We start from the raw sequence: 12,358 nt of genomic DNA on the forward strand, positions 1-12,358 counted from the left end.
ATACGACACAATGATGAATCAATGATGTTTCTTTGTACCATACCAACAACTTGACAACATTACCTTTTTTTAAATTTTCAAGATTTTTTAGTTCTGTTGACAGAAATAACGAACGTTCCGGTCAATTACTCATGTTCTTCATTGGAAAATCAACACAATATGTCAAGCCGTTTGCAGTTTTATTTGTGTAAAGGTTTCGAAGCAGTTATATATTTTTCAGATCTTCTGACTATTTGGAGCGTCCGGTTTATTAACTATTTAAGTTATTTCCGGAAACTAATTTATTTGAGTAAATTGTTGTTCTTTTATCAGTTGTAATAATCTACAATAGTTTGAACAGAATAGTATAATTTTAATGAAACATTAGAAGCTGAAAGATACAAAGTTGACTAAATGAGGGCATTCAACTATAAAAACGTGCTATAGAGGCATTGCAATAGAAGGTTATTATAAAGCAATCTTTGGCCAAGCTGTTTTATTTTATCTTTTTTTTGTGGGGTGAATCTAAAGTATGTTTCCTTTTTAATCAGATCCAAAGATAATTATTTCTTGTCACACTTTTTGCAATTGAGTTGATAATGATAACACATTAGTCTTTCTCATGAGAATGTATTACTTGGATCAGTAAAATATTGACAAGAGAAAAACATCCCTTTTCTGATCGTGACCGTTTGTAACTATACAAGTATTTCATACACGTGTTATTATTTGACGTTTGTTAAATATGATGACGGGTTGTGACTGTCCTAAGGCTAAGCGTCCGTTTTATCATTCATTTTGTGAAAATATCTAAAAAATGATAACGTGACAAGAAAATGAATTTCTACATGGATTTCAGTTTTTTTTTCTTCCAATTGTTGAATATGCTGCTGGTATTTTGGGTTGCATTTTCTTTTATAAATGCGATCCACAATAAAGCATGCATGTTTTTCTTTGTGATGGTGCCTATACTAAAAACGCTGCAGTTGTAATGAACTGTCTATTTCTGAAAGTCGAAAAAAACAGTAAAATACTCAATATTCATACAGAGAGTCTGAATATCAAGGGCAGACGATAAACATTATTTTAACAAGGATGTGTGTACTATATATCTCCTTACTTAATATACAAATATATCAGAACCAGATACTAAGAAGTCACTGAAGATTTTAAAGGACTTTGTGAAAATGGACATACGTGGAATAAATTTAAACTTCTGTTTATATTGTTATGGATTCATATGCAGAATTACATACGATACATTTATTTTCTAGTCATGGTGTCATTTTTGGATATCGTCACATCATGTGTAAATGAAGCTGAAATACTAGCAGTGAACAACACTACCCTTTCCTGGATCTTGATATCTGTAGATCCAACCGAAAGCTTAATACTGAATTAAGATAAAAAAAAAAGAGATGATTTTTCATGTCCTATTGTTAATTATCCGCTTTCAAATGCAGAAGTTCTCTTGGCATCATCGTTTGTTGTTTATGTATATTAACTTGTTCGATTCGCTCTTGTATGATTTGAGTTTTAAAGAAAGAAATCTCTTTCTCGCTGATCTATAATACTAAAATAACGAGGTCCAATTTGTCAGCCGTCATGGGGTAACAACGACAAACCAAAGAATTCAACTTTATATATAGTTTATATAGGACAATGGTGTTGATTAAAAATTTCACCACTCCAGACCCTTTTGTTTTCCACATAATTAATATTGCCAATAATTAACAAGTTCCGGGTCGAATCCGATACCGATACCAATAGTATATTCAGTTGTTACCTATTACCTTATCTGTACGTTCCGCATCTGACAGGCGCACCACCAAACGGTGTATTCAGGGTTTTTCTATATACACGGGTCATTATCACAGGGTTGACACTACTAAATTCAATCATTGTCACATTTTCCCGATTGTAGTATTTTAATCAGTATGACTTTCTAAGATGACAATACGAATACTAAAAATCTGGACTTAAGATAAGGCGTATAGGTACAGTTTTCAATTTGTTAGCCGGAATGACGTAATACAGAGAATCAAAGAATTCAACTTTATTTATAACTCATATACGACAATACTGTTGATTTAAAAATACACCATTCCAGGCCCTTTTGTTTTCCAAATAATTAATAGTACCAACAATTGATAAGTTCCAGGTCGACGGGTTAAAACAGAAAGATTTTGAAAGCAGAGAAAACTGTGCATCTTAAAACCGGCATGACTTTATCAGATGACAATACCAATACTAAAATAAGGCATAGTTATATATTTCAATTCAGCCACAGACCCGCGATATCACTGATGTGTTCTAGTATTTATAGATTATCGTTGATCATCTCAAAAAGATTGATTTTCTCGCTTGACCCGGTGTCGAGATTACCGATGATAATCTGTTTATCGCTATTTTACCTATGACGACGATGTCAATTTCATGTCAATTTCCTTAGCAACACCAAGTGCCTCTTTAGTTTCTAGCGATAATTTTCCATCTCAAACGAGTAGCATGATTTGAAAAGTTATCACAAAAAAGATCAAAGGAAAAATGCACAAATAGCCATAATTTCTTTTATCAATATTACAAACTTGTCAATTTTTTTAACATCAGCGCCAGACAGCATTTGTGAATACAAATCAACGTGTAGAGATATTATACGTTCATCTAATCTTGATACACCTTATCGCTATTCGTCCGCCATTACTGGATATCACACAGGTTCCTGTAAAGTTTTGACGTCATAAAACAAAATATCTGACGCTACAATGGAAAAGTGATTGTTGTATGCGTCAAAAGTTCAAGCGGCCGGGTCAGCCGGGATTAGCGATAAGGTGTATTCACTCATAGTGCCTTTGCATCTGAAATATTCTTATCTATTCTATAACCAGTTTCTTTCATGATACTCGTAATGCCTTCTCGTATAATCTATGATGAAATGATACTAAACCCTGAACAGGAGGGATTGTTGTTGATTTCCATATGAAGACGTAATCGTTCGAGGTGAAGTTTGGAGCTGACTTATAGTTTTTAATGTCTGTGTCATTTGGTCTCCCGTGGAGAGTTGTCTCATTGAAAATCATACCACATCTTCTTTTTTATATTTTAACATCGGAATCGACTTTTTCAAACTGAGTTTTACTGTGCGTTTTGCTGTGTGTTTGTTTATTCCAAATTGGCTAGAGTATAGGGGGTGGTTGAGATGTCACAAACCCTACTTAGATAAAGACAACAGTAGTATACCGTTGTTTAAATGTCATAAATCGATTGGGAGAAAAACAAATCCTGGTTACAAACTAAAACCAAGGAAACACATCAACTATAAGAGGAAAACAAACAAACAACAGGAACACTGAATTGGAAAAAAACAACCGCTAACATACATAAAAACGATCTATTTGATTACAATGTCGTACCCCTTAATTTAAAGGACATTTTAAGAAAAAAAAATGGTAGTTGAAAAAGGTTTAATGGCTAGCCAAACCTCCCACTTTATGACGATATTAAAAAATGTCGCTGAAATGACAACATTACGTGCCAGAAATGCAGCACACACATACACAAGAACTTTCATCGTAGAGAAACCCACAAACAAATAATATAAGAGTCAACACAACATGCAAACTGCAGAACAACAACGAACATATTTCATCAACGACAAACACCACATGATATAAAAAAAAAACAGTGACGCGCTTACGTAACTTACATACAATTCCGAATTTCAACCTGCTTCCTTTTTTTTTTATATTGATTCCATTGTAAATTCTAGAGTGTGTCATTCATTTCGCTGAATTATTATACATTATTGTTTAGTGGCCAGCTGCAGACCGAATTTGGGTTAGATATAATTTTCGCTGCGCTGGAGAACCATTACTGACCTTGATCTATTTTCTGCTCCATGTTCTGGTTGTTTCCTCTTAATAGTTATCAAAGGTAAAAGGATTATAAGTTAGTACGCCAGACGCGCGTTTCGTCTTCATAAGACTCATCAGTGACGAAAATATTTATAAAGCTAATCTTAATAAATATCCCAAATGTCTGTCATACCTTCATGACACGTTGTTGTCATCGTTGATAAAGTCTCAAATTGTCTTGTTTAAGGATGGTAAAAATCACTCTGATTCAAACAAAACAATATATGAAACTGACATTTTCAAGACTCTTCCTTGATAGAGAATTGTTGCTCACAGAAATGTTATTAAACCAAGAGTTTCAAGTGGTGAAGTCATCCTTTCGTACATTTTACGAACGCCATCAGGAGTTGGCAGATTGTTATGTAAAACTTACTATCACAGATGACGTAGGATATGTTATAGTTATCTTAACATCCCGTCCTCTTTTCCTCGAGTGTGACCTACCAAATAATATTTATCATCAGATTTGAAATTACATAAACAACAAGACGGGCGTCACATGTGGAGCATGATCTGCTTATCCTTGTGGTCCACAGGTGACCCCCCTCCGTTTGTAGATATTTTATTTTCGACTTTAATGTCTCTTTGGTATCTATCGCATCTCTTGTGACTCATTCCCCAATTTATTTCTTTATTCTATGAATGCAAACTGGTCATAGCCTTTAAAAATGTATCAGGTGCAATTGACTAAAATTGCCGTCAATTCATTTCCATTGACAATAGTATTCATAAGATTTCCTCGTCAAGATTGTATTTTTGTCGTGAATGGGAATATATAGTTCTAGTAATACACCTTTTAAACGGATATCATAGCGTTTGCTGAAATATTGTTTGTTTATTTTCTAAAGTTAGCACAAATAAAAGACGAGCTAATTATTAGAACAAGCTGTAAAATGAAATAATTGTCAATTCAATTTTCTTTAGATCCGTCATCGTTTATTGTTTTATATGAAAAATGAATGTTCCCAATCAAGGCAACAGTAGTATGCCTCTGTTCAATAGTCATAAATGGAATAAGCGAGATAAAAAAATCCGGTATACAAACTAAAACCGAGAGGATAACATCAAATATGAGAGGAAAGCAATGGAACAACAGAAACACTCAACTATCAACAAAAGAGAGCATAGAGCAGAAAACAGCAGAAAACAGCCACCAATGGGTTACAACACAGCTCGAAAATACCACAACCGGAGGAAGACCTCAGATCACCTTAGCTGGCCCCTAAATAAAAATATATACCAGTTCAGTCAAAATGGGCGTCATACGTACTCTGAAACAAAAGAGACTTAGCAAAATAACAATGATACATTAAAAAAAGGATAACCAATAGTTACTGACCTCAATTAAACTGATTGAAAGCTTATGTCTTCATCATATGAAAATCAAGCATGTTAGGGGTTCAGTATCATACCATCATGAAATATATGATAAGAACATAACCCGTATCATGCGTACAACTGGTTTTAGAATACATGTGTTTATTTCCAATGCAAATACCCCATGAGTGAATCAATATCAATACCTAAATATGTCATCCTTAATTACATTGAAACATTATCGTAACTATATCCTTCTGAACTAGTCTACTCAAAGGTTTGGTTAGCTTTTTGAGGTAAATGCTGACAGTTTGTGCCTTGTAAAGGATATTACCATAAAAGATCAGATGTGAAATACTGGAACGTATAAGATAGATATAAGAAGATGTGGGATGGATACCAATGAGACAATTTTATCATCAATTTTGATATCAAGGTTCTCATTACAATTAATCATGAATTGAAACTCAAAACAATATTGAAAAAGGTCCACAATAAGTTGTGCACAGTAAGTTCCCATTGGAACTCTGATAACATGACGATATACGGAATCTCTACAGCCAACAAAAATGTTATCTTGTAAAAGTTCAAGGGCAGTTATAATATTATGACCGGACTATTTGAACTGTGCAATGAAATTAGTTTTTAAACAACATTTTAGTCATTCAATTGTTTTAATGTATTTTTAGTTTTTACATTTATTTTATTATTCTGGATTTTGTCGTAAATGTAGGCATAAGTGTTTTACACGGATTATGTGTCATAATCTTGGACAAAGGTCTTAAATGCATTTACTCTATTTATCTCATTATTTATTCTCTGTGACAGTTTAGACTATAATTCACAAATACGTGTCGGACACTAAGTACTCTTTTAATTGTTATTTATAATTTGTCATCTGTAAATCTTCTTAATCCTTTAGTTGATTGGGCTTACATATATATATATTGTTATTGTTTGTTTGCGACATTACATTTAGTTTGGAGTTTGTTGTTCGGTCTTGCCGGAATGCAAAAATAAACGTTTAAGGAGCGAAATATTCCTTCTTGTTTTCCATTTAGTCGGAACGCCATTTCACCCGACTATATCTGGTGTTAGGACATCCGGGTAACGCATCAATCGCATACCTTGTTCTACCTGTGAAGCTGACCCCAACAAACTAAAAAATGGATGCGCAGAGAACCAGAAATGTTGGCCGAGACTATAGATACTAGATGCCTGATCATGGAACTACCTGTCAGACAAGAATCTTTCAACATATGGACAACTGCCTATGTAAGTTTTGTGGAAGAACTGAAGAACAATGTATAGCAAAAACATCGTTTTACTATAAGTGCAGAAGTTTTGGACATTTCGCCAGAATGTGTCATTTTCATAGACAATCGGACGTGAAAGTTGTAAAATTTAAATCTAAATCCAAGTTATGCCGTGACACAGAAAGGATGAAGATATTCAAAGAACAGAAAGCAATGTCAATTTTTCCCTGTGCGGAACTGAATACAATAGAACTGATGGACTTTTTTCCAACCTTAAATTATGATAGAGAATTTATAGATAACGTAAGTCTCAGGTACGACAGAGTGCATTTTATTTCTTAATAAGATATTTTTTTTTCAAGTTGTATATATGGTACAGTTTGTAAATTATTTTATGTATTTTCTATCAATGACGATACGGTATTTTTCGGTTTTTCTTCTAAACCAAAACTGTGTGTAAACAAGTACAAACTTTTGCGTATAGTTGCTTTAAAAAAAATATACTAGCTGATTTATCTAAACTTCTAGTATCTAAACTTTTAGTTTGACTGTCCCTTTGGTATTTTTCGTCCCTCTTTTACATACATCTGATATATACACTGTAGAAGAATCACGAGTAATTCGATTTAAGTAAAAGTAAAAATATCTATATATATATCTGTATACATACATGCATAAATAGATAAAAGAAGATGTGGTATAGTGCCAATGAGACAACTTTTCATACAAGTCACAATTTATAAAAGTGAATAATTATGGATCAAAGTCTTTTTTATTACTCTTGTACTGTGTAATGAAATGTGTAATTTTGGTTTCATGTATGTAATAAACCCCATAGAGGCATATTTGTGCATTATTTCAATAGAGCTATTACAAAAGTGACAAATAAAAGAAGGTAAACCAACCCAGACCCTCATTTTTGGCTTATATCATCGTAATTTGAACTCTGGTTGATAGCTGTCTCTTTTGTAATCCCACCACATTATTTTTTTTATTTTTTTTGATTAATTTATATGATTAGCTTAAAGAATTGTCTTTTTTCTTTTTAAGTTTTTCCTTAAAAACTCCATTGTGTATTGTTTCATAGGGAAATAATGATGTGCTCGTTAAAATTGACGGAACCAAAACGCTCTTCAGGGAACATAATGGATTTCAATAATTTCGTATGCTCCTTCGATTGACACAAAGGGAGAATGATTAAGAGGGCATGATAATATCACGGTTGATCAATTTAAATGTGGTTTCTTTTTAACAAAATGCTTAAGATTCATTTAATCCCAGCTTCGCCCGGATGTTATCTATCCTTAATGATCTCTACTGTTTTTATCTAGTAATTTGTATACATTATGATTGTTTTAGGCAAAAGAAGATTAAAAAAGTAGACAGAAGATACCAAAATGGACAAATAAAAATCATAAAGTCTACCATACTATGACAAGTAGTACGAGTACTGACACAAAGAAAAACTAAATAACAAAACAAAGACACATTAAAAATCTGATCAATATGAATCCCATTGGAAAGGCGAACATATTTTTTTCTTCACATGAACATATCATCGTGTTGCTCATTGTACATTTAAGGTGGTACCAACACTTTCACTAAAAGTAATTTGGCTCGTTTAATTTTCATAAAATTTTGACAAAGTATTTACTTTGACCCTTTAACAAGTATATAAAAATTTCCAAAATTTTGAACCAACCGTTTTGTCAGAAAAATTACACTGGTTATATAGCACTTTGACAAACAACAATTTTGATCATTGAGAAGCTTAATATTCCCTTTACAACACAACGTAATTAAAACGTTTAGCTGACTTTATAGAGTTATCTCCCTGTAGTGTTAGGTACCACCTTAATTGGGAGATAAAGGCAAGAGTATTATACCGCTGTTCAATAGTCATAAATCGACTAAGCGGAAACTAATCCGCTAACAAATTAAAACCGAGGGAATCACATCAACTATAAGAGGGAAACAAAGGAACAATAGAAACATCGAATTGCAACAAAAACAAACGCCAACATACACAGACAGTACTATTTGATAACAACTACAATACGTCTCATTTATTGATGTCTCAAACGAAGAAAAAAGATTTATTGCTTAAATTTCTTTATATATCAAAAGTTCTTGTGAAAACCTTGTAAAATTAAAGTGACAAACGTAATTTCTTGTTTTTGTCAAACTTATATTTCCTTCAAAATTTCCATTGGAAACGATAAAATGAATAAATGAAATGTTTCCTGAGGAAACAGTTAAACTGTTTACTGTCTGGAATGTAATTTTCTAAAACGTTTTTCTGAATGATTTGTTTCCAGGGAAAACATGCAGAACACATGTCACACATTATAGATTGTTAGTTTATTGAGTGTTTCGAACATTATTTCTTCGGACGTTGTGGTGTATGTAAATAAAGAATTTTTTGAAGAAACTGTCAAGATACAATATTTCGTGTTCAATGTTAACAGTTGTAAACGTCATTTCCACTAATTTTGCAATGAAAATAATAAATGAAAGGGTTCCGGCGAAACAGGCATAATACTATGGTTCTTTTTGACAAAGCAATCATCCATGATCAATGAGTTTGATACAATAGTAGCTTTATCATGGCATAAGTGATACTTTTATTTTTCAATAAGATAAGTAGTCAGAACTTTAGTTGTATCATGTTCATTTTCTGTAACTTTACTAATAAAAATAACAATTATTTGTCGGTTTTCCCGTACGGTATGGTGTCAGACCACCAATTAAAAATCCCTATTTGTTCAACCAAATTTTGCAATTTTCACAGCTTTCTAAATATTTTACATTAAGTTTAACTTCAAGAAAACCAGGTATATCCTGAATTGTATATGTATCAACTTTCAACACGCCAATTTTCAACCAATGTTTAAAGTCTTATAAGAAATTTCTGATATTGAAAACACAGGTACTACCAAAATAACTTCCGGTTTTCTGGAAATCTTAAATTAGTGTACTATGTAGCGCATTAAACCTGAACTATTAATGCAAAGTCCTAGACAAGTGAATTCTAGCTCAAAACGGTCTGAATATATCTCCCTTTCACCAAAAGTTTCATTTCTGCAAATATTTTGGTTAGTTTAAGTAAACAATGACATCAATGCACTATTTTTTGTCCGAGTAGGCCTACTTTCTAAAGTGGAGAGAGTAATTGGTGGTCTGATACCTAAAGTATACTTTAGTTGTGCTTGGCACAACTTGTCGGATGGTTCGGTTTTAATGTTCTAATTCTTTTGAATCGAGCGCCACTGATGAGTTTTATTGAGCCTATCGTACTAACTTATAAGCCTGGTATATATATCATGAGATTTTGTTATACTTATGAATGTTATACTAATGAATGATCTGTTAACATATGTCCGTAAATGCCCCCGCTTCAAATTGTGTCCCCTATTGCCTGCTAATGAAATAATGTTGTGCTTCTGTGTTTTTCAGAACCAACATACTAAATTAATGATATTAATAATATACTTGCTTAGCTAATTTTATGCGATTGTACAACATATATTGACTAGAGTTATGTACGACTATTGTTCAGAGATTGGTTTTGCTTTTAATCGAATTGGAGGGAAATTTAACGTCCACAAATTGCTAGCAGTGTAAGCGTTCCATCAATGAAAATCTAATGGATGACTAAAAGGTGAAGAGTTGTTTTTAATGGTAAACATCGTGCAAACAATTTTGTCTTCATTTCAAAATTAAAAAATGATATGGTTGTCAATGAATTTTTTTTTATGAAGGCATAGGGACAAGATTGAACGAGGACAGGTCGCAGGAATTCCTACAACAATAAACGAAACCAATCCTGTGTTGTAGGCAACAGTAGAATACCCCTGTCCAATAGTAATTTTATGATTAAGCAAAATAATCCAAGTAACAAACTAAATCCGAGGAAAACACATCAACTATAAGAGGAAGACAACAGAACAACAGAAACATTGAGCTTCAACAGAAGCAAACGCCAACATACATAGAAATGGACCGTAGATAATAACTGCTATATTGCTGACTTAGTACAGGACTTTCTCAGAAAAAAATGTTAGGTTAAAACTGGTTTTAAACCGGCAGCTTTTATGGCAATGTTAGAAATACTGCGAAAAAAAATTACTACGTGTAAGAAATACAGAAAAAACGGAGAATGGAGAAATATATAAATAAATAATATAATAGTACATTACAACATGAAAACAACAGAATGACAACGGACACCTCCTACGAATTTACGACAGTTCACCACACACAGAGTATTCACTGAACGTCAGATTAATAGATCAACGTCTCAAAAAGTCACGTTTTGTGACGTTTATGTTATCACGGATAAATTGTAAAAATAAAATAGTTTCTTTTAATTGTAAACAGTACAAGTATATTATGATTTTGATTGAGTTTGTAATGGTATAACGCTATTTTATGAGGTTTTTTTTAACCTAGGTAAGAATTTTAAAATGGAATTGTGTTTGTAATGGTGTTATAACCACGAGTAACTCGACAATAATGACAAATAAGACATAATTGAAATGTATCGAAAACACACAATTCAAGCCACAAACGAAATAGACAACAAACTCGGCACAAAATAACCCTTCGGACCCATACGTATAAGAAAGTAACACTAGAATAGACAAAAGCGGGATATATAAATACCGAACCACGTGGTCTTTAACAGCGGACATTAGACAAAACAAAATATCCAATTGGACTTACAAAAGAAACTCCATATAAACTAACTGCATACATGTTGGAAACTAGTATATAAATACAGAAACACGTCGAATAGAAATACGAAATTACACTAAAAAATGTAATGTTGTGGTGGTATGTCGTAATTGCTACACATAGGTTTAGAAGAATGAACTATAAATTAATCTACCTTAAAGGCCTCGCAATTCACAGAGAGTCAGTCTTGTAGACAATCAAATAATTACCCCATCTCAGCTTTAAGTCTGATATCTTTCACGAGCTTAAAGGACTGCTCTGAACATTTAAAAAAAAAAATCTATGTATTGGCTATCTAATCTCACAACAACTTGTGTCAGCTCGGCTTCCAATTATATATAGAAAATTAATGATTTAGTATAATATATCAGCTACTACCTACTCTTAATTTCCAAACCAACTGCGCCATTAATTATTTAACAATTAACTCATTGGATTTATTTAAATTTTAATTGTTTAATAGATACATATCACACGCCTGCTCCTACCATACAATTCCGCTTCCAGACAAAACGGAGAACTTGATTCATGTGGTTTTGTAATTGAGATTCTTCATTTATGGTTTATATTCAGTGCATACCATTTGTTGAAATTATAGTCTGCATTCTATACAGCGTATTTGGATATGTTATATGTAGGAGTCGTTTGTGGATGTGGTTGATAAGTGTTTCTAGTTTTTCGTTTTTTATAAAGTACGAAGTTGAAGAGCATTGAGGACCAAAATTCCTAAAAGTTTTGGCAAATACAGCTAAAATATTCTATTCGTGCGGTTGAAAAGCCTTAGTATTTGAAAACTTCAAAAGTTTTGGCAACAGTTAATTTATAAATATGACCATATCAATGATAATTCATGTTGACTACTAGGCTAGTGATACCTTCGGGGAATAAAAACTTCACCAGCAGTGGCATCGACCCAGTGGTTGTAAATAAACTCATTATAGATAAAAGGCTTACCTGTCAACCGAATTGAAAGGACGACCGAAAGCACGTAATTTATCAAGAGCATCTAGCAGCTATTTTTTTCATTTCAAGATACATATTTCAACTAGTTTCATATGCTTTATTATAAGTTCCTAATTTGTTGTAAAGGAACTAGTTAAGCGCACAGGGAAATAAGACGTAGAACATTCCTTGGAGGACGAGATCACAAGGGTC

Source organism: Mytilus galloprovincialis, chromosome 1, assembly GCF_965363235.1.
Source record: "Mytilus galloprovincialis chromosome 1, xbMytGall1.hap1.1, whole genome shotgun sequence".
NCBI classification, from domain to species: domain Eukaryota; kingdom Metazoa; phylum Mollusca; class Bivalvia; order Mytilida; family Mytilidae; genus Mytilus; species Mytilus galloprovincialis.